The sequence below is a fragment of the Protopterus annectens genome, chromosome 12.part0 (genome assembly GCF_019279795.1).
Source record: "Protopterus annectens isolate FY-2018-M chromosome 12.part0, PAN1.0, whole genome shotgun sequence".
Taxonomy (NCBI): Eukaryota; Metazoa; Chordata; order Ceratodontiformes; family Protopteridae; genus Protopterus; species Protopterus annectens.
Window position 1 is genome coordinate 1,234,892,421 of NC_056746.1, and position 21,005 is coordinate 1,234,913,425.

The 21,005-nt window shown below is 39.8% G+C and overlaps 1 protein-coding gene across 1 annotated transcript in view; it reads right to left on the bottom strand.

The window, feature by feature from the left end:
• The window catches only part of ZNF341 (zinc finger protein 341), a 1,063,660-nt gene that overhangs the window by 738,664 nt on the left and 303,991 nt on the right, over positions 1 to 21,005 (bottom strand). The gene's annotated exons all lie outside the window — the stretch shown is intronic.

The window sequence follows — 21,005 nt, forward strand, 5'->3', positions numbered from 1 at the left end:
TTGTGCCCTGTTCTATCAGGTTTTGCAGTACTGGAGGGAAGGGAGGTTGCTGTTCTTTTGGCGGATGAGGGATACCCCTGAACGAAGGTACTGTACTGTGTTACAGATCATAAAGTATCTGTTTTTGATGATGCTGAGGACCCAACAGTCTTGAGTGATGGATTCCCAGGCAGGAAGGAAGGGGAGTAATGACTTTCTGAGGAGTAAGGTAGAAGAGCCCATTCTATCATGAAAGGGCTGCTTAGCCAGCTGGGGAGTGGAGGAAGAAGAGGAAAACCTATGTGTTTTCTTGGTCCCCTCGGAAGGTTTGGACTGCGGGGTCCGGGACTGCCTGTGGACAAAGACCGGTTTCCCAGGCTAGTTCCTGTGAAATTTAGGCACTGTAGAGACCAAGATATCTTTAAGGTCTTTCATGTCTTTGCTCTTTTCCTGCAGGGATTAGAACAGTTCTGCAGATGGTTTGACAAATAAAGCGGTGTTGTCAAGGGGATCATCCATGAGCTTCACCTTGATGTCCTCAGGGAGGGGTTGAAGCCTCAACTAGACTAACCTTCTTAATGCAGAGGAAGGAGCTGCAGCTCAGTATGTGGCCTCAACTGCATCATAGATGTATTTGATTGAATGCCTGGCCACCTGTGAAGATGCAGCAATAAGAGACTATGCAAAGGCTTTAGTCTCAGAGTCTGGCATGTCAGATACTCTGACAATTATAACATAAGTTCCATGGTGTACTTAGTCATGTAGGACTGGTAATTCAGGGCTCTGAAAGCTAAAGTAGCTGAAGTATAAATTTTCTTACCCAGCCTCTCCAACTGCCTACTATCCTTGTCTGAGGGTAAGGGAGGGGTAGAAGGAAGGGGTCTATGACAAGGCATGACAGAGGCCTTTCATCGAACAGCTTAATCGAAAATTGTGTTAATAGAAGTCAATTTTGTGGGGGGCTGTGCTAAATATATATACCAACTCAGAGATCGCACTACAGTGAGGAAAGGGCAAATTTTCCAATCTTCACTGTACCGAGATCTCACAAAACGACCTCTATTAATGCAATATTCGATTATATAGCGGTTTGATGAAAGGCCTTTTCGATGCCGTGTCATAGACCCAGAAGGAAGAGACCTGGAGGCCTTATCAGAAGCTACTGAAATCACAAGAGGGGTCTGACACAGGGGCCTTGAAAAGGAAATTACAATCCTGAGGCATTTTGTAATACCCATCTGTATTTTTTCAGGCCAGAGGTTGAGAGTCAGGATGTAAAGACGTGGAGGCAAAAGCATCTAAAAAGGATGGGATAACTAGAGGAATGGCAGAAGGACTAGGGGTCTGCACCTGAAGGTTGTAGTATCACTTTTGGACCCCAGACATTTGTGAGCTGACCCATTTAAAATGACCACTCATCTTTGAGACAGTCTCACCAAAGGAAATCTCCTCCACAGGGGATTCTGTCCCACTGGAATCTTCCTCTGGGGAAGCATAGTCCAAGGGGGAAGGAATTTGGGATGAGTAAGCTATTGAGTCACTATCTTCATCAGAGAAAGAATCTTCCTCTGAAGTGGCTTGGGTTCGGGCCCTTTTATGAGGGGAAGAAGGCCAGGCAAGAGGGGAAGCAGGCTGGCCTGAGGGAGGCCTCAGAGCCAGGCCTCAGAGCCACGAAGGCCTTGAAGAGGCCTTGAGTAAAATTCTGCCACACCTTTTGGGGGTCTGGAGGGGGAGAGGAATGTTTAGTTTTTTGTTTTTTCTTTGCAGAGAGTATCCATCTGAGTGAAAGGAGGAGGGCTGGAATTAGGCCTATATTCGACCAGGTCTGACCCAACATCTTCTCTCACTACAATCTCAACATTGCGAGCCGAGTGCCTACTTCCAGTTCCAAGATGGTCTGTAAACCAGGCCCAGCCTGTGGGTCCAGATCTGAAACAGAGCGTGTCTCTGAGCTCTCATGTGCTTCAGGAGAGACATCCATAAGGACAGGTGCAGCTTCTGCATCGGGCCTTGGTCTTTTGGCCTTCCACTTAGTAGACTTGATCGTCAGGTCCGAGGAACCTTCCATCTTGCTTTTAGCTAAGAGTTTAAGTCGTTGAGTCTCCAAGTAAATAGCGAGGGAAGAAAGCCAGCTATGGAGGGTCTTGTGCACAAAGAACTGACAAACTGAACAGCTTTTATGATCATGGTGGGGCCGGAGACAGGAAAAGGCATTAGGAATGGCTGTCCTTGTATAGAATCTGCCTTCCACAGTCACACTTCCCTTTCCTGCATGACATTAACCTCTACAAGAGAAACAGTAGCAAAAGACAAAAGGATTCCCCAGTGGGGCACTTATCTTTATTGAAGAAAATGATTCCAGCAGCAGAGCGACATCCACTGGTGGCAAAGATTTTCTGAGGATGGTGCTCACATACGTCACTTTTATGGCCTGCATCCAATAGCAGCCTATTCCATATTTACCGCACACCCTACGGTAGTAAAAGACTTTGATATACTGGCCAATGTCGGGTCGCCTTGGCAGGCAACTCCCTTGTGTAAAGAATACTGCAACAGATGAATAGAAGGACATTGTCTGCTCACGGATTTGGAAGGGGATGGAGCTGACCCCCATCTGGATCTGTGTCTTGAGAAATTTCCTCATCAATCTATCCACTTCATGCTTGGACAAGCTCTGGAAAGACTAGACAGATGGCGACGCTGAAGGTGGTCTGGACAATCTCTTGTTAGAGGTCTCCAGGAAAGGAAGTCTCTGTGTTGATGCATCTGATTCTAAACAGACTGGATTAGCATGGGGAGCATGATTAGCAAGAGGAAGAGACTAGTAGTGCTGGATCTGAAGATCTTGTAGCCAAAGTTTTCAGAGTCTTTTTTGGTGGCTCAGAGGATGATCTCTCAGGGGAACGCTTTCTATGTTCCTTCCCGCCTTATGTTTTTTGATGGGGGTTTGAGCCCCTGAAGTAGAAGGTACAGAAGAAGGAGTAGAAAGCAAGCCCTTTAAGATGAGTTGTTCCTACTGTCTGGCAAGAAGAAAGCAAGCCCTTTAGAATGATCGTGTTCCTACTATCTGCCAGTGTTCGCGGGTTAAAGCCTTCACAGACTACACAAGTGCTGTCTAGGTGCTCTGGGTCTAGACAATGAATGCATTTTCTGTAGGCATCAGATAAGGGGCGAGGGCTTACCCTCTTTTTTTGTTTTTTGGCTGGTCAGCACTCAGCATTTCGAGTGTCAACATTTCAACAGGGGGCCATCTTCATCACTTGTTATATCTCAACATAAAGCAGACTCCTTTCAAAATAAAACTGAAGTCAAGAGATCCCTTACACCCAAGGTACCTTTAGAAATTTCTTTAAGACAAACTACCTGCTCCTAAGTGACATATTGGCAAGTTTTAAATCTCCATCAAGCCAAGTTAATTCTTCTGAATACACAAAAATGCACACCACACCAGACTATACCAGCATGCAAACAGCTACATAAATGTAGCTGTACCCCATATGAACAAGTGCAGGGCAAACCCCAGAAAAACCCACAAGGTGGAACCATAATATCAACAATAAAAGGAAACAAATTTTGACAAAGTAAGAAGAGTTAATTCCCAGAATGTTAGAGCCCTTCACTCTGAAATAAACAACCAACTCAGGAGCTTAATAAAAACCACCAAAGCCAAGTTTGAGGCTAAAACAGCTACCCAAGCCAAAGAATCACAAGGCATAATATTTGTAATCCCAAAAGCACAATGCAGAGATGCCCTGAGCTGATTGTGAATGATGTTACCGGCACTGAGGATAAAGACACAGCGAACCAACTGGCTGATAAATTTAGCTCTAATTTTACCCCCCTCTCTTTCCCTCCATCTGTCCCTGAAATTATAAATGAAACTGGCTTGCCTCCAGCTATCACACAAGAACAAGTCCTAAACGTGCTATCAAAAGCTTAAAATACTGCACTGATGGGTCCCGACAAATCTCTGGATGCATATTAAATAGCACAAAGCATGACTTAGCGACAACTCTAGCAACATTGTTAAATTTCAGTCTCCATACAGGTTTTGCAACATGTAAATGGAGAAAACTAGCATCATTCCCCTGCACAAAGGAGGAAATTCCACAGACCCAGACAATTACAGAACATTCAGTCTGACTAGCCTTATATGCAAAGCCACAGAAAGACTTATCATGGAAATAATCAATCAGGACAAAGGAATCCCCCAAACACTGGACCTGTCTTAAGTTTGGATTCATCAACAGCAGGTCATGCTTAATCAACCTGATGATTTTTTTGAAAAGTTCACCAAAGCAATGGATGAAGGCAGAATGGTACACAGCGCATACCTCAACCTGGCCAAAGCATTTGATACAATTACCCACTTATGCATAGTAGAAAAGCTAAATTAACTGGGAATAAATGCCTATGTCACCCACTGGAGTGTCAGACAGGAAAGCGAATCAAAATAGGGGAAGTTACCACCAGAGAGAGGCCAGTCACCAGCAGCATCCCCCAAGCTTCTGTGATGGGACTCCTCCTGATTGAAATCTACTTTTCAAAATAGGTGAAGTTACTTCCACAAAAAAAAAACAGTCACCAGTGAAGTCCCTCCGACTTCTGTGCTGGGACAACTCTTTGTCATCTACTTTTCTGACGTAAAAGCCAATACCAAAGGGCTCTGGCTGACTGAGTTTGCAGATGACTGCAAGCTAGGAACAGTCACTGAATTCCCCAAATAATTTAGCCATTGTGTAGAAGGTTTGTCCCAAATAAATAACTGGTGCCAAAATCATAGACTGAAATGAAATGCCAAAATGACATCACTGTGTCCTTTGGGAAGTCATCTACCCCAGGGAACTACCACACTGACAATCTGTCCCTAAGAGTTGACCCCGTTGTTCAGGATTTGGGAAATTATATGGACAGTGACCTAACTTTTGACCAACATGCATCTATTGTTGTAAAAAATAAAATCCTTCTATAGTGCACAGCTTACAAAAAAATGATTGTGTCGAGATCTAGGGGTGTCATTGCCTACCTTTACTCAGCCCTCATTAGGCCAATCATTGAATACAATGCTCTATTTGGCATGCATCTGTCCAGACACATGCTACAACTGGAATGCCCACAGATATTCATTACTAAAAAAATACAAAAGGTCTACACAACTTGTCCTACATGGACAGACTCAAAGCCCTGTCACTATATTTGGTATCCTACAGACTGCCAAGAGGTGACCTATATCTGGCATACAAGACATCTTCCAACTCATTACTAATGGATTTGCTGCACAAAAGCAACTCAAATGGCAGTAGAAATACTTGGTCTATGGATCTAAACCTCTTCTGCAACATCAACAGAATGGTTTGGAGGGACAGATGCATCTCACAGAGGATACCACTGTTGTAGAACAGACTCCCCCATCCACATAAAACAAAGTTCATCCCTGTCCATATTCAAGCACAACTTAGATCTATGGATGAGAAACAGAAAATTTACCCCAGGACTGCCCACTACACTACTAATGGACAGAAGCAGCTTTATCCCATGCATGGGTCCCCTCAAATTATCGATGGTATGATCCCAGTTAGTCTCATTAGGGGTAATATACAACTGTCGACCATGGGATGGATACTGTCAATTTATAACCAAATGGGATAGGTTGTTTTGACCATAAAAAGTGAAACCGACTAGGCTTAAAATGGCCTGTAAAGGCAGCTAGCCTAATACTCACCTATAAATCTATGGAGGGACGTCTGATTGGTCTAACAGACTTTTGCCTTGATTACTTGTGAATAATCTCCCAGAGTGTATCTCAGCCCTACAGATGATGATTCTTCCAGCCCATATCTGACACTGGAACATCTGAAGAGAATTTGGCTGACCTCCAGTTTATGGTGGCTGAAAGCACTACACCAGAGAAAGTCAATTTGGACCCACAGTTATAGCTATCCCACAGGTTTCATAATCTCACCCCCCCCCCTTTAATTACTATGGAACAAGTTCTCTAAATACTTTCAAAAACTAAGAATACTTAATCCATGAGCCCTGACAACATACCAGGTTGCCCGATTATCACTGAAAAATAGTGTCTTTTTGAGCCCCTACTTAAAATCTTTAATCTAAACCTCTCTACTAATTACATTCTTGAAGCCTGAAAAACAGCTACTGCAATGCCATTACACAAGAGTGACCTAACCACAGACTCTAGTAACTAGAGATCCATTAGTCTCACTATCCTGATATTTAGCCATTTAGCACATTATCTCAGACTACATTAATCTGGATATTTAAAATCTCTCAATCCTGGTCCGTCATCAATTTGGCTTTATCAAAGGAAGGTCCTACTTCATTAACCTCATTAAGCTCTTTTAAAAAGTACTTGAATCAGTGGATAATAATTATGCACAGCATACAGCATATATCTAGACCTGACCAAGGCCTTGACACTATTCCATATGCAAGCGTTATCGACAGACTTAAAAATATGAATACAAATCCTTATATTGTGCGATGGATAGCTAACTGGTTGACTGACAGAGCCCATGTAGTTAGAATGGCAGCTGCCACTTCAGAAAGCAAAACAGTTACCAGTTATCCTATTTGATATGCATTTCTCAGACTTTTAGGCCAAAACTTCTGGCCTATGGTTAACTAAGTTTCCAGATAACTGTAAATTCGGTGTTGTTATTCAATCTTCAGCTGACTCACAATTGTTCTAACACAGCTTAGACCATGTTACCAATTGGCAGAAGGACAACAGTTTCAAATTAAATGTAAAAAAATGTAGCACAGTTAATTTTGGTAAACAAAAACTTACCATACAGGAGATGCACCCTCCAATCAGACACTGTTGTAAGGGATCTGAGTAATCTTGTTGATTAATTTCTTATTATTTAGTGCACAGATCTCCACAGAGGAAACCATAAGAGGCGTTGAGATTTTGAGGCTACTGGTCTTTTTAGTTATGAATCTCTGATGTCTCTAAAGTTGTGTGATATGTTTAGTTAATACATGCCAAACGGTGAATTATATTCAATAATGTTCTGATAAGATCTGAGTAAAAGAGAATTAAGACTTCTTTGGATCTACTGGAGATGCCTTTGGAAATTAGATATGCTAGATAAAAGGCTTTCTGAACTACTGTGGAGGGAGACATGATGGATAAATGATTAGGCAACTCCCATACATTTATCAGTTTACTATACAATGCAAATGTTCCAGATTATTAGCCTGAAATCAAGGAGTCATATAAACACTGATAAATGTATGGCAATTGCCTAATCAAAACATTAGAAAACCTTCTAATAATCAAACTAGGATGTGCAGACAGGCATCTTGTACATTCAAACAGAACAAGAGTTTGCTTTGAAACCACTTTTACTTTTTTTTCTTCTAAAAAAACTTCTTCAGGTTCTTTTTTTTTTTTTAATAAATGTATTCAGTTTTAAAATTCTAAAGAGGGCTTCTGTTGTTTTACTTTCTTTGGTTCTACAGAAATTGTCAACAATCACGGATTTTCTTTTGAAAGAAGCACTTTGCTCTCTGCTGCACTTCTACGTATAAGCTATGTATTAAGTGTAGGAATGTTGGTCAGTGTGTAAAGTAACCAAGTCAGTCATAAATCCAGTTCTGTCTTCTCATGAAACTCAGGTTTACTTACAAGGGTTAACTCAAAGCAAAGGCATTCTTCATCTTGAAAAATAACAAAAAAAAAGTATGAAGTTCCTTCTTTGTCAAAAACAGCCAGTTTTTTACTTACAGGCATAAAACAGCATTCACCTATTTATTTATTTGTCAATACACACACAACCATTCATTCCAACTTCAGCAGGGGTTGTCTAAATTATCACTTTTTCTCTTCACAGAGAACAGTTTCTCAAACCTCTGGCAACACATATTAAAGTACAAGGTGAAGAACATTTTGCAGTTCCTTTCCAGCACACTTCTCAACTTCTCTGTTCAAAGGGGTGTCAAGTTCCAATGTCTGTGCCCATTTTAAAACATTACTGTAATTCAGTTAGAAAGTTTTCAAAGTTATAGAAAAATAAACAGGTTTTGGATCAACATGTATTTTCTGAACAATAAGTAGTATGAAACAAGCCTGGCTGACATTCCTACCAACTAATCCACAGTGATTTACAAGAAAATCAAAAACTGTAGGAGGAACAGGGCAAAGCCATGAGGCAAAATCAGGACCAGTTGAAAGGTATACCTTCCAAACCATACTTCTCAACTGACCAAAACTTTGTAGAATGTCCAGATTTTGGTCAACTTTCTTTTGGTCAGTGAGGATTAAAATCACTAAATAATGACAGACATTTCAGTGTAAGGACTTTATATCCTTCAAAAATGCATGCCAATGCCAAAAGCATTAATATAGCAACATGCTAAGTTTATAACATCAATATTTAAAATCTGTCCCTAATTTTGCATCCCCCACCAGTATCACTGAGCTTTATTCAGAATTCTTGTACTAAGAGGTTGTGAGGTATGCGTCCAGCCTTGAAGGCCTCTCTCTCTCTTTCCCTCTCATCCTACAAGAATTTGCCACTGTTAGCAGCAGTAATGCTGCTTCCACTTTGGCTTCCCTTGGCTCGCCTTGCCTGCTTATCTTCTCCTTAATGGCACAGCCTCAGTATAGCCCTCACTATGCCATAACAGTTTATTTTCATTTTTTTTAGTTAATATCTGCTGTGTCTGATTGGAAGGTCAATTTTTTCAAGGTATTATTTACATAGCACCTCTACAACAATGCGCAAAACATCTGCTCAACATCTTTCTCAGTTTTGTCTTTCACATCCACCTTCTGCAGAAGTTACTGAGAAGGTATTTCAAAACATAAGGCCTTACCCAGAAGGCCATTCAATAATTTAGCTTAAACATCCTCTGGAAATGTTTGTGCCCTAAGACAGACATGAATACTAACTACATAAGTTCCAAAACAGGCATTCACATCATGATAAAATTTTATCATATGCAAACCCACTTTATTGGCTATTAATGTGAGTTTATGCAGCTTGCCTCCAAGTGAAACATAGGTTCATAGGTAAGTACTAGGCTATCTGCCCGAGGGCATATGTAAGCCTAGCCAGAATGTATCGTCTTTCACCGCCCCCTTAGATTAGTTCCCTGTGCCTCTGTCCAGCAGAGCCATTAGTTCCCTGTGCCTCTGTCCAGCAGAGCCACTGCAGTGATCCCGGGGTAAATTTTCGGTTTCCCATCCACTCGTCAAGGTTCCTCTTGAAGAGTGTTAGTGAAGGGCTCTGCCTAATGTAGATTGGAATCCTGTTCCAAAGCATGTGGAGTCTCTGGGACAGGAATCTATCCCTCCAGCAAGTCCTATTTATCTTTATGGTGAGGTTTAGATCCCTAGAGTGTGTGGCTCTCGGAGATTTGTTTTTTTTTAGGTGGAGCATGTCCATCAATTCTTTGTTGGACACGGCCTTGTATGTCAGGCAGAGATCACCTCTGAGCAGGTGATATGCAACTGAGAACAGCTGCATAGGGCATCTGTTTGAGACCAGTAATCCTCTTAGTGAGGTACTTCTGTGGTCTTACCAACTGTTGCAGGTGTCTTGTAAGGTACATCCAAAATGGGGTGTTGTACTCTATGATGGGTCTGATGAGTGATGAGTAGAGGGGCACAATAACCTCTTTTGTTCTAGATGCGAACCCTTTTGCAATTGGGTGGGCCACATAGAAGGATTTTCTAACCACCTTGGCAATATGATTATCAAAGGAGAGATTACTATCTACCTGGGTCCCCAGATCACTTATTTTATTTTCTGTATTTAGGGGACTACCACGTATCCGGTGGTTCACGGGTACTTTGTTTTTTCCAAAGGGAATGACTATACACTTTTTGGCATTTAGCTTGAGGTCATGATTTTGACACCAGTTATCCGTCTCAGTGAGACCCTTCTGGAGGATGTCTGTATCAGCCAGAGAGTCAATTATGGCCCCCAGTTTTCAGTCGTCTGCGAACTTGGTCAGCCATAGTCTTCCTGTGCTTGCCTGTACCTCTGAGAAGTATATACTGAACAGGAGGGGTGCCAGAACTGAGCCCTGGGGAAAGCCACTTGTAACCAGTTTAGAGTCGGACCTAGAGCCTGCAATTCTCAACATGTGGGTTCTATCCGTGAGCCAACTGGCAACCCATCTCATGATGTAGGGGTTTATATTCAGGCTGGTGAGCTTGTCTATAATACCAAAATAAGAAATGGTGTTGAAAGCCTTTGCGAGGTCTAGGTAGGCTGTGTGGACCTCCTTTCCCTTGTCTAAAGCCTTGGTAACTGTTTCAAAGAAGTCTACCAGGTTTAGAAGGCATGATCTGCCCTTAACAAAGCCAAACTGGGTAGAGTCCAATGTTTGGAGGTTCCCAATGTCTCTGTTAATGATTTCCATGATGATGCGCTCCACAGCCTTGCAGACCAGTCTAGTCAGGCTTATAGGGCGATAGTTCTCAGGGTCCGTTGTGGTTCCACCTTTGTGGAGCAGGATAACTGTTGCTGTGCGCCACTATGGGTATGTAGCCTGTAGAGAGGCTGAGTTTGAACAGTGTGTTTAGGTGAGGGGTTAGTTCATTTTGGAGTTTGTGTAAGACACAGCCTAAAACACCGTCCAGTCCCACTGAAGTTGTGTTTTTGGCTTTGGATAGGGCTGTTTTAACCTGTGTGTCAGTGATTGCCGGGGCTCTACATTCTTCTGGTATCATTATGGACCCTTTAAGGGGTGAAGTTTGCACTAAACCTGTCTGCCAGAATGTTGGCAATATCAGTCGGTTCAGTGTAGTTTGTGCAATTCTGCACTAACTCAGAGCAGATCTGAGAGTTTCCACTTAGGTTCTTGACACAGCTAAAGAACGCTTTGTGGTTATCTATGGAGTCCTTGGCAATTTTTCTTTCGAAGCTAGCCTTGGATGATTTTATGAGGTATCGTAGTTTCTTGCTGACACTGATCAGGGATGTCTTTCCTTCTTGGGATTTTACTCTTTTCTGTACTAGTTTCCTCCTCCTACTGTATAGCTTGTTTATTGCAGGGGTCCACCAGACTGGTTTCCTTTTCTTGAAGGAGTGAGTCTTGGTTTTGCTTGGGATAGCACGATCCATGCATTCTTGCAGGTGCTCATATAGTGCCTTTGTAAGGGATTCAGCAGCTTGGACAGTGTTGTCCTTTAGCATGGGGGCTGTGAACCTTTCCACCTCGGTCTTAAGGAATGCGAAGTTTGCTTTTGAAAAGTTTTTCACAGTGGTTTCCTTGATTGGGGGTGGGGCGGAATGTGGATATTCAGAGTGATGAGTCTATGGTCTGATCTAACCAGCGAAGGGTTGACCTCCGGTGTAGTACACCGGTCGCACATGTGAAGGATGTGATCTGAAGCAATAATAACTGCAGCAGAATAATACAATTGAGTACTTTTAGGAAGAAGCACAAGCAAAATAAGGTAATAAAGTGGGAAGAAGCACAATTACAGTAAAAGCAGATGAATAAAGTGCAACATCATCATTTAATTAAGAAAAATCACCTACTTTTAAAAAGTATCTGGCTGACACTGTGTTATATGAGAACAAAAACCACTCTGACATCCAGAGTGGATTGAAGTACAAATGTTACCAAACCTATCAAGCAGCTTGTTTTTCTTAATGTTCTTAAGGGACAGGCAACACAACAGCCTTTCTGTGACTCAACATATGTGGAAGGCATCATTTTTCAGTAAAGGTAACAAAGCTCCTTTAGCACTCTATAAATCCTATTGTTTTTTTCTGGAGCTGGTGGTAGGGAATCAGATTCAGTTTTCACTTCACCACTTTGGAATAAGAGTATAAAAAGTGCTTTTCAAGAAGCTTATGCTGATGAAGCTAAGGAACTTTTCAAATCAGTTCTGGAAAGACAAATTTACTGAGAACCATGTGAAGTCTTCCTTCATAAAATGTATTGAGTCTCCACAACAAACATCTTCTAGGGGCTTCCAAAGACAACTCATCTTCATCCACAGCCAGACCCAGCACAAGGTGACCTAGGAAGCTGCCTAGGGCTCAATGCTGGGTGGAAGGCCTGGTCATACAATGTTCATTAAAAAAAAAAAAAACACTGATTGCTCATCTACTGTCCATCTCTTAAAAAACAATATCCTGCTCTGTGTGCCAGCTACAGTCTCACTGGCTGAAAACATCAGCCAATGAAAGATGGCAGGCACAGCAAATGAGACTCCAAGAACTGACAGATGCAATTTGAGTGAAGTATTTCTATTTTGCATGGTGAACAGAACATATATTTATTTATTTAGTTTGCAGCTACAAAACCAAACAGATAGGGTCAGGAATGTTGTCAGCAGCATATATTTACTGAAGTGTGTTTTTGTAGGAGTACAGTGCAGTAGTTTTCCGAACATTTTGAAGCAGCAGCTCAGCAAAGCTTCCAAACGGAAGTTATAGCAGCTCAGCAAGAATTCAAAGTGTTTTTGCAGCAGCAGTTTTTTGAATAGCTAAGCAAGGTTTAAAAGTGTTTTGCAGCAGCTTTCTGAATGTTTCAAAGCAAGGCTTCCGAGAGTATTATAGCTACAGCTCAGCCTTGCAAATGGGAAGGCTTCAGCAGCAGCTCACTAATGTTTCAAAGTGGTTTTGCAGCAACATCTTGAAAGTTTTGTAGTGTGTGTGTGTGTGTGTGTGTGTGTGTGTGTGTGTGTGTGTGTGTGTGTGTGTGTGTGTGTGTGTATACAGCTAGCTGGTCTAGAAATTAACATAGATGACTAAAGCTCTGGCTTGTTAATGAGCGGATTCCCTTGACAAGGATGGAGGGTTTGAATCTTTCCACCTTCATTTACTGTGTGACACTAAGCAAGTCACTAGACCAGACAGAGCTCTGGAGCAACTGGAAATTTGGGCTAGGATCTTTAATGGTCTCCAGGACTGCATGCATAGTAACTGTGAACTTGTTGTCATTATTTGTCAGCTATTTCCTGAAGCACAGCTGATCTAGTTCAAAGAATGTTATGGCAATATCACCAGCACATCTTTTTTAATGCAACACAGGCAATTTATTCTTCAGGATCAGCAGGCACTGCATTTGTAGATGAAGCACTGAAATGCAAAGTCGTTTGCTAGCATCAATATCTGCATTAGTAATAGTTCTCTTTAGTGTAGAATTATTCAGATGACATTTACTTCTGCAGAGATTGTGTATACTGACATAGCATATGCTATCAGAGATTAATATATCTTTTGCTCTCATAAATACTCTTCTATTTAAACTGTGCTACACTTCTGAATCATATGGTATAATGCTTGTGATATTTATGCAATTTCATGTAGTTCATCCAAAGATTCCAATAAAGTACTTGTAATTTATATCTTAACAATAAGAGGTGAACACTGTCAAGGTGGCTATAACTGTTGGTGGCAGTTGAACTTCTCTGTGGATGAGAGTACCATGCTCTCATCTTTTCAGTTTTAAACAGTCTTTGATATGGCTTTGCAGAACTGTGCATGCATGTTTGTGAATTAAGTGGGAACACTTTGGTTAGTGTATTTGTGTGAAACAAATCTGAAATATGTGAGTTTGGTCATTATTACTACTTTTCTGACAAAGACATTTGAGAATGATGCAGTCAATAATGTAGCCATAATTGTTGGGTTTGGGGGAAGTGTGTTGTTAAAAATGACTGACCCTGCTAAGCCAATTAAGTTAAAAAGTCAGTCTCTCTTTTCAGGACCAGTATGCATTTGTACAAAACAAAGTGGAATACCTCACAATGACCATTTTCATTACATTGTCTATAAAGTGTCCATAATTGTTGAGTACAGACATTGGTGGATTCTAATGACTGCAGTTTGAATGGCCTTTAATAGTTGAAATGTTCTGAAATGTATGCTTTTGTCATTATTAGTTCATAATTTTGTTTCTCTGCTTACTGGAAAAATGTTCAAAACTACAAATTTAAAACACACTAATAAGTGTTGCTGTAATAAACAAGAAATATTATTTAAAAGAATTTGGAAGGTGAGTCAAAGAACACATGCATTTATGCAAGGTCCTAAAAATGCATGCAGGGAGACCATGGTTTGAAAACAGCCCAGGGCTCAAAATGCACTTAATCCACCACTATCCAGATGCATTTTCAATGAATGTGAGTTTCGATATATTTTCAGTGAATCGAGAAAAACAGGACATGAAATGGTGAAGTAGTGAAAAAAGTGACTTAAAATTCGAAATAATACTCTCCACAGGAATTAAACTACGATCAAATGCCAACAAACGACAGGGTAATTGTAGTTTAGCACTTAACTTTTTTATTAGAACTTTATCAGAACTAACAATATACCCATTCATTAGCAACCAAATATGTTACTAACAATTTTTTTTATTTTATTTTTATTTTACATTTGTTGACCGGGATAGTCTGACTGGATGCATGTCCATTTTCAGTGGAGGCCCGGGGAGAAAAGCTCCAAGGGTAAGCAGATACAGCATTACATATTACAAACAGACTATTTGCAGAGATTACATAAGTAAGCAAGTTAAACAAGTTCCACAGGTTACAGTTAATCCTGAGCGCAAATCAGGATTAAATTAAATTACACAGTAAACTGGTTAGCAGATTTTTACACATTCTAGAGAGAGTTAGCCAGGCTTGATACATTGACATAGCCAGTTAAGTGACAAATGTTGTTTGAGTCTAGTTTTAAATTGACCTAAGGTGGAAAGTAAGGTAATATCAAGCTGGAAGAGAGTTCCAGGATCTACTTACAGAGTTTGCAAAGAGAATCACCGGCTGTGTTATTAATTTTGCTAGTCTGAATTAGTAGTTTGTTAGAGGATCGACGTGGTCTAGGATTGTTATAGGGGGTGATAATATTTTTAAGTGCAGGAGTATTGTCTAGATTATAGAGGATTCTATAGGCCATAATCAGTTGGTTATACTGGATTAGGCTGGGTAGTTCAAGCCACACAAGCTGATTTAGAATGATGTGCCCTAAAAGGCAGCCCAGTGGCAAACCTGGCAATGTGGTTGTAGCAAATTGAGAGTTTAAGGACAGTCTTGTTTAGCAAATTGAGAGTTTAAGGACAGTCTTGTTTAAAATCGAGAGTAGAGGGGATGCATACAGAAAGGATGAAAGAAGGTGAGAGCGAGCTATGGCAATTTTAGCTGGAGGCGTTAGGAAGGCTTTTATTCTGTAAAGTGACCCTAGTTTTTTATTGATGGTTTTGATAGTTTGGTTAACATGCAGGTCAAATTTTAGATTACTGTCTATGATGAAACCTAATAGTTTTGTAGAGGGGTCAGGGGAGATTACCATAAAATCAAGTGATGGCACAATAAAGGTGAAAGTGGTAGACCTACATATTGGTGAAAATAACAGCATTTTAGTTTTTTTGGGATTTAGGATCAGACGATGTTCAGAAAGCCAGTTTTCTATCGTATTAAAGGTGGTCTGGATAGCTGACCATAACTGTACTGGAGATGTGGCTGAGCAAATCAGAGCAGACTCATCCGCATATTGGATACAGCTGACTTTTGGGATGACAGTATAAACGTCATTAATAAAGATGGAGAACAGCAACGGCCCTAGTATAGAGCCTTGTAGGATTGTTATAGGGGGTGGATACTCTACAAAAGGGCCTTACAGAAACAGATGCTTGGTGCCAGAGCCATGGGCTCAAGCTCACTGCCAAGAAATGTATAGTTATCCCCTTTGGGAAAAAACATGTACCCGTGAATTACCATATAGGTGGCAGTACACTAAACACCAAAAGTATGATAAGAGACTTAGGGACACAGGTGGACAGTGGTCTCACCTTCTATAACCACATCGCCACAACAGTCAGGAAATCCTTCTATGTGGTACACCTCATCACTAAGGGCTTTTCATCCAGAAAAAAGGAGGTCATTGTCCCACTGTACTCATCCCTCATTAGACCCATTATAGAATACAACGCCCCGTTTGGTATGTACCTCTCAAGACATCTGCAACAACTGGAAAGGCTGCAGAAATACCTCACTAAAAGAATCACAGGCCTAAAGCAGATGCCCTACGCTGACCGCCTTAAACTCCAGCTATACTCTGTCGCATATCGTCTACTCAGAGGCGATCTCTGCTTAACATACAAAGCCATGTCAAACCCAGAGCTGTTGGACATGCTACACTTAAAGAAATCCCAATCCCTCAGAGCCACACGCTCCAGGGATCTAAACCTTGTCATCACAATAAACAAAACATGCTGGAGGGATAGGTTCCTGACCCAGAGACTCCCCAGACTCCGGAATAGATTGCCCATACATGTCAAGCAGAGTGACTCTTTGGCCCTATTCAAAAGGAACCTTGACGATTGGATGGGAGAAAGGAAATTCACCCCAGGGATCACATCAGTCGTCCTGCTAGACAGGGGTCCAGGGAAGTAAATAGTGTGGGAAGAAATAGCCAGGGAATTGTTATGGCTAGGCTTGAATAGGCCCTAGGGCTGATAGCCTAGTACCAACCTATGAACCTATGAAACCATTGAATGGCTCTAGTACCTAGACAGAATATTTGCAGGGTGTGGATTAAACGTTGGTGATCAACCATATCGAATGCCAAGATTCAAGAAGAGGGCTGAGGATATATAATTATTGTTGCGATTATGGTTTATGGTGTTGGTAAAGGCTAGGAGGGCTGAAGAAGTGCTGTGATGAGGACGGAAGCCATGCTGAGTGTCTGCCATAAGGTGATTCTAGATTAGGTGGTGCATGAGTTGTCTATGAATACATTTTTCCATAATCTTTGCAAGTGGAGAGAGTGTAGCTATTGGCCTACAATTGGAGAATTCAGGAGAGCTGCCTCCTTTGTGAAGTGGGATTACATAGGATATTTTCCAGATAGTGGGAATTTTAGCTTCTATTATGGTTCGATTGATTAGTATTGAGACGGGGTAAGCAATAGCATCAGCTGATGTTTGTAGGTACTCGGCAGGGAGTTGATCAGCAGAAAGTGTAGTGGGTTTTAATTTTTTGATCTAGGTACGGATAAAGTGTAGTGGCGACTGGTTGGAAGCTAAACGCGAGTAGGTTTCTAGGGGTGCTTCTTTCAGGACCAGGGGAGCTAGGAGGAAGTTGGCTAGCTAGGGCTTGAATTGCCTCAGTAAAGAATCTGTTAAAACTGTCAGAAACATCTTCAGGGGTTTTATCAATAATAGCAGCAGGGATTGGGGTTGAAGTTTGTCCAGGATGCAGTAGATTATTTAAACCTGCCCAAAACTTCTGAGGGGTATTTTGATTTACTGTCTGTAAATTACAGTAGTATTGCTTTTTGTCTTGTAAAATTGATTTTTTGGTTTTGTTCCTGGATTGCCTGTATTTAATGTGATCTTGAGGGTCTTTAAAAGAACGCCATAAAGCCCATGCTTTGTTTCTAAGGGTAATTTTGAGTTTAGACTCTTTAGAAAGCCATGGCGCAGTTTTTGCCTTGGTTCTCTTTGAACGAATAAGTGCATGGAAATCAAGGATCTCAAGGAATTTGTTGTTAAAGTATGCTACTGCTTCCTCTAAGGGGAGGTGTTTTAGAATAGACCAATTACATGAGTTTAGTTCTTGTTGGAATTTGATTTAACATAATGACATCACTTTCCTTTACACAGAATGTTATATCACCAATAATAAAATATTTTTACATTTGTGCAATTCAAATTTAAAAATTAAAACACATTATACACATATGTAATTGTTACCACCATGTTTTCTATATCTATAGCCTTTCTGCCTTAATAAACACTTAATGTTAATGGACTCATTTACATTCTAAATTGTTTATGTCACTATTAAAAACTTTAATTATCACAAAATGTAACACATAAAAAGGAAACTTTTTAAAGTTGCTACGATTAGTAGCATGTTTTGCCAACCCATTACCGATTTTTTTTTTATTTTCTAAAACATGCTAGTATATTCTCAGCGAAAGCTTGCCTGTGGTTTTACACATACAGAAAGCCTTGCAGGGACAATAGGTAGCTAAATAAGCTATTTCTGAAGTGTGTGAATCTTCCTTTGGAAGTTAGTTTTTTGTTTTTTTTACAAATATCTTAACTCTACAATTATGCCTTCATTTATGAATCTACAATACTTACAAGCATTACGCTTGTAAGTACCAAAAGGTACAGACAATTTTACTTGTTCACTCATACTGTGTTCAAGAATTCATTTGATGTTGCAATCTTTTTTATAAGTAAAACTTGGAATTTTACCAATAACTTGCACTACATCACAATTATCAATGATTATTTTTCAATTACTTATAATTAGTTTCTGATACTACCAGGCTGATTGTAACAGAAGGGGAAACGTTTTTAAAAATTATTCTTTACACAGTGACTTTTCTTCTGACAAACTCAAGCACTGTGACTTAAAAAGAAAAATGATGCTGGAGATGGAACCACAGAGACTCTGGATACCACTGTATCTTTCGTGGAGTCTTTCCAGGGGTATCATGAGAATCATAAATGCCATGAGACCAAAAATCTTGGAAGTATTCCCCTTGCAGTGATCAAAGTTGAAGGGGAAAAACCTTAGATAAAGATCTAATTTTCTTCCTGTGAAAGAGAAGCTGCTTGAAGTGAGGTGCTTATTTGACACCCTAGGAAGACAAACCAGTGAGAAGCGGTTAAAAATTACTTTTGAATCTTCTCTTGGAATCCCAGCTTGAGTACAAGATCTCACACCGAAGTGAGAGATTCCTAACACTGAAAAAGACTCTACAAAGATAAGCAAGTTGTCTAAATATTTATTTATTTATTCACATTTGATTACCGGGAAAGTCCTACTGGGTAGAAGTTCAATTTCAGCGGAGGCTGGGGAAGAAAGGCTCTGAATTAATACAAAACATTTTAACAATAATTTTACAATCTTCACAGACAAAACAAACATCTGCAGTTTAATTAATTATAACACATTACTGATAATATAAAAACATTGGTTAAGAATCGATACAAGTTATATTACAATCATTTAATATTTATAGAAATGTTAGACAGTTTGTAGAGAAATTAAAGGTAAGTTAGTCTAATACAAACAGGAATTGCAATATGAAGCAAGGGAAAAACAGGCTTATGGTATATTTAGAAAGAAAGTCAGGGAAGAGTATTTGATAGAAGTAAGAAACCGAATGAAGAAGGAAGAGTAAGGAAATATAGGGAGTGAATAGGTACTTGTTCATATTTAGGGATATAGTTTATCTTGGTTTTGAGCAAGAACAAAGACAGACTTTAGAAAGGATGTCTTTCAGAGTGGTTTTGAAAGACAAGAGGGAGGGTACTGACCTGATGGATAGAAGGTAAAGGAGTTCTAGGCCTTAGCAACCTTACACAAGTACAGTCTTATGCCCAACAAATCTGATAGGTTTGTAGACAGACAGGAGTTTTTGGTCACTAGATAGCAATGACCGACATGCATCTCACATAGGATACCGCACTGCTCTGGAACAGACTCCCTATCCACATAAAACAAAGTTCATCCCTGTCCATATTTAAATGCAACTTAGACTTATAGATGGGAAACAGAACTATTACCACAGGACTGCTTCCTATAAAACTAATGGACAGAGGCAGCTCCTAAATGCTTTATCCCATGCATGAATCCCAACAAATTATCCATGATGTGAACCCCAGTTATTCTTATTAAGAGTAATATATAATTATTGACCACGGGATAGGTAAGTCCAATCTATACAAACATAGGATAAGTTATTTCAAGCAAAGAAAGGGAAATTGGCTAGGCTTAAACTGGACTACAAGGGCAGATAGCTTAGTACTTAACTATGAACCTAAATAAAATATTCTAGTTTAACGTATTAGAATGAATTTTGATAAAGGGGATTAACAAGAGATATAGAATTACCAGGAAATCTGCACATTTATAATACTTTAGTTAACACCAGTGCACTGAACTGAAGGCTTTATGTAGATCCAGGCTAATTATATTTGCCCCCTCATTTCTGTCACAGAAACAATTTTTCTAGTGTTCCTTATTTGTTCCAAAAATACTTTTTACATCCCATTTTCTATACTACTATTCCGTGCATTAATTTAAAACCGTCCAGAATTTCCTTCATGTCCACATATTTCCTATTACTACCAGGGAGAGACATATTGTTGAAGTGATTACTTTTTGCTACCATTTTTGATCCATAAACTAGCTTGTGTAAAACTTTAGCAGATACAGAATAAAAATTAATTTTAATTTTTCTAAACCAATGTAATCTTATGTTGTAGGATCTTCTGAAACTCTGCATTCATTTTTTTCATTTCTGATGATAATCCTTTTAATTCTTTTTGTATGTTTAACTTTATGTTGTCTGTGCTTTCTTGCAGTTCCAAGAAGTCTTAATACCATTGCTTTCTCTTGTAATACCAAGAAGAGACCTTGCAAGAGAAATGCACTTTCATCAAATCCCAAAGTACCATATCGGAAGCTTCTCCAAGTCATCCATATTTTCCATGGGGTAGGGTACGTGACAGTGCCATAAATTAAACTATACTTCTGCAAACTTTTTACTGCGGTAATCATATCTCAGGCTGGACACCCTGGGAAAGGGACAATCTTCAATATGACAACCTCCACTGAAGAGAACATCAAGGGCAAATGGCAGGCATCTAGAATGACTGGGATGTTCCCCTCAGTAGTGTATCAAGTGAATGTATTATCTTAATACATATGCAATATGTAAAATGTCAGCTCAAACCTAAGGGTACAGGACACACAAGAAAAAAATGACCATTGCATGCATATATAAAAAGAAAGACTTCTACCATTAATACAGTCAGGAAGTGGCTGGAGTGAAGCAGGCTCATGGGGTGAAGCATATTTTTAAAGTAAACAAATAAGTAAATAATATAAGACTTCAGCCTTACTGCTGGAAAAGCAACTTTTCAAACTTATTAAACAGTTTTCTTTGAAACAAAAGATTACAGAAAAGCATGTAATTCAAAATGATGGAAAATCTTAAATATATTCAGTAATATTTTTTTTTTTTTTAAAATTATTTTAAAATATTTTATTTTTTTAAATTTTT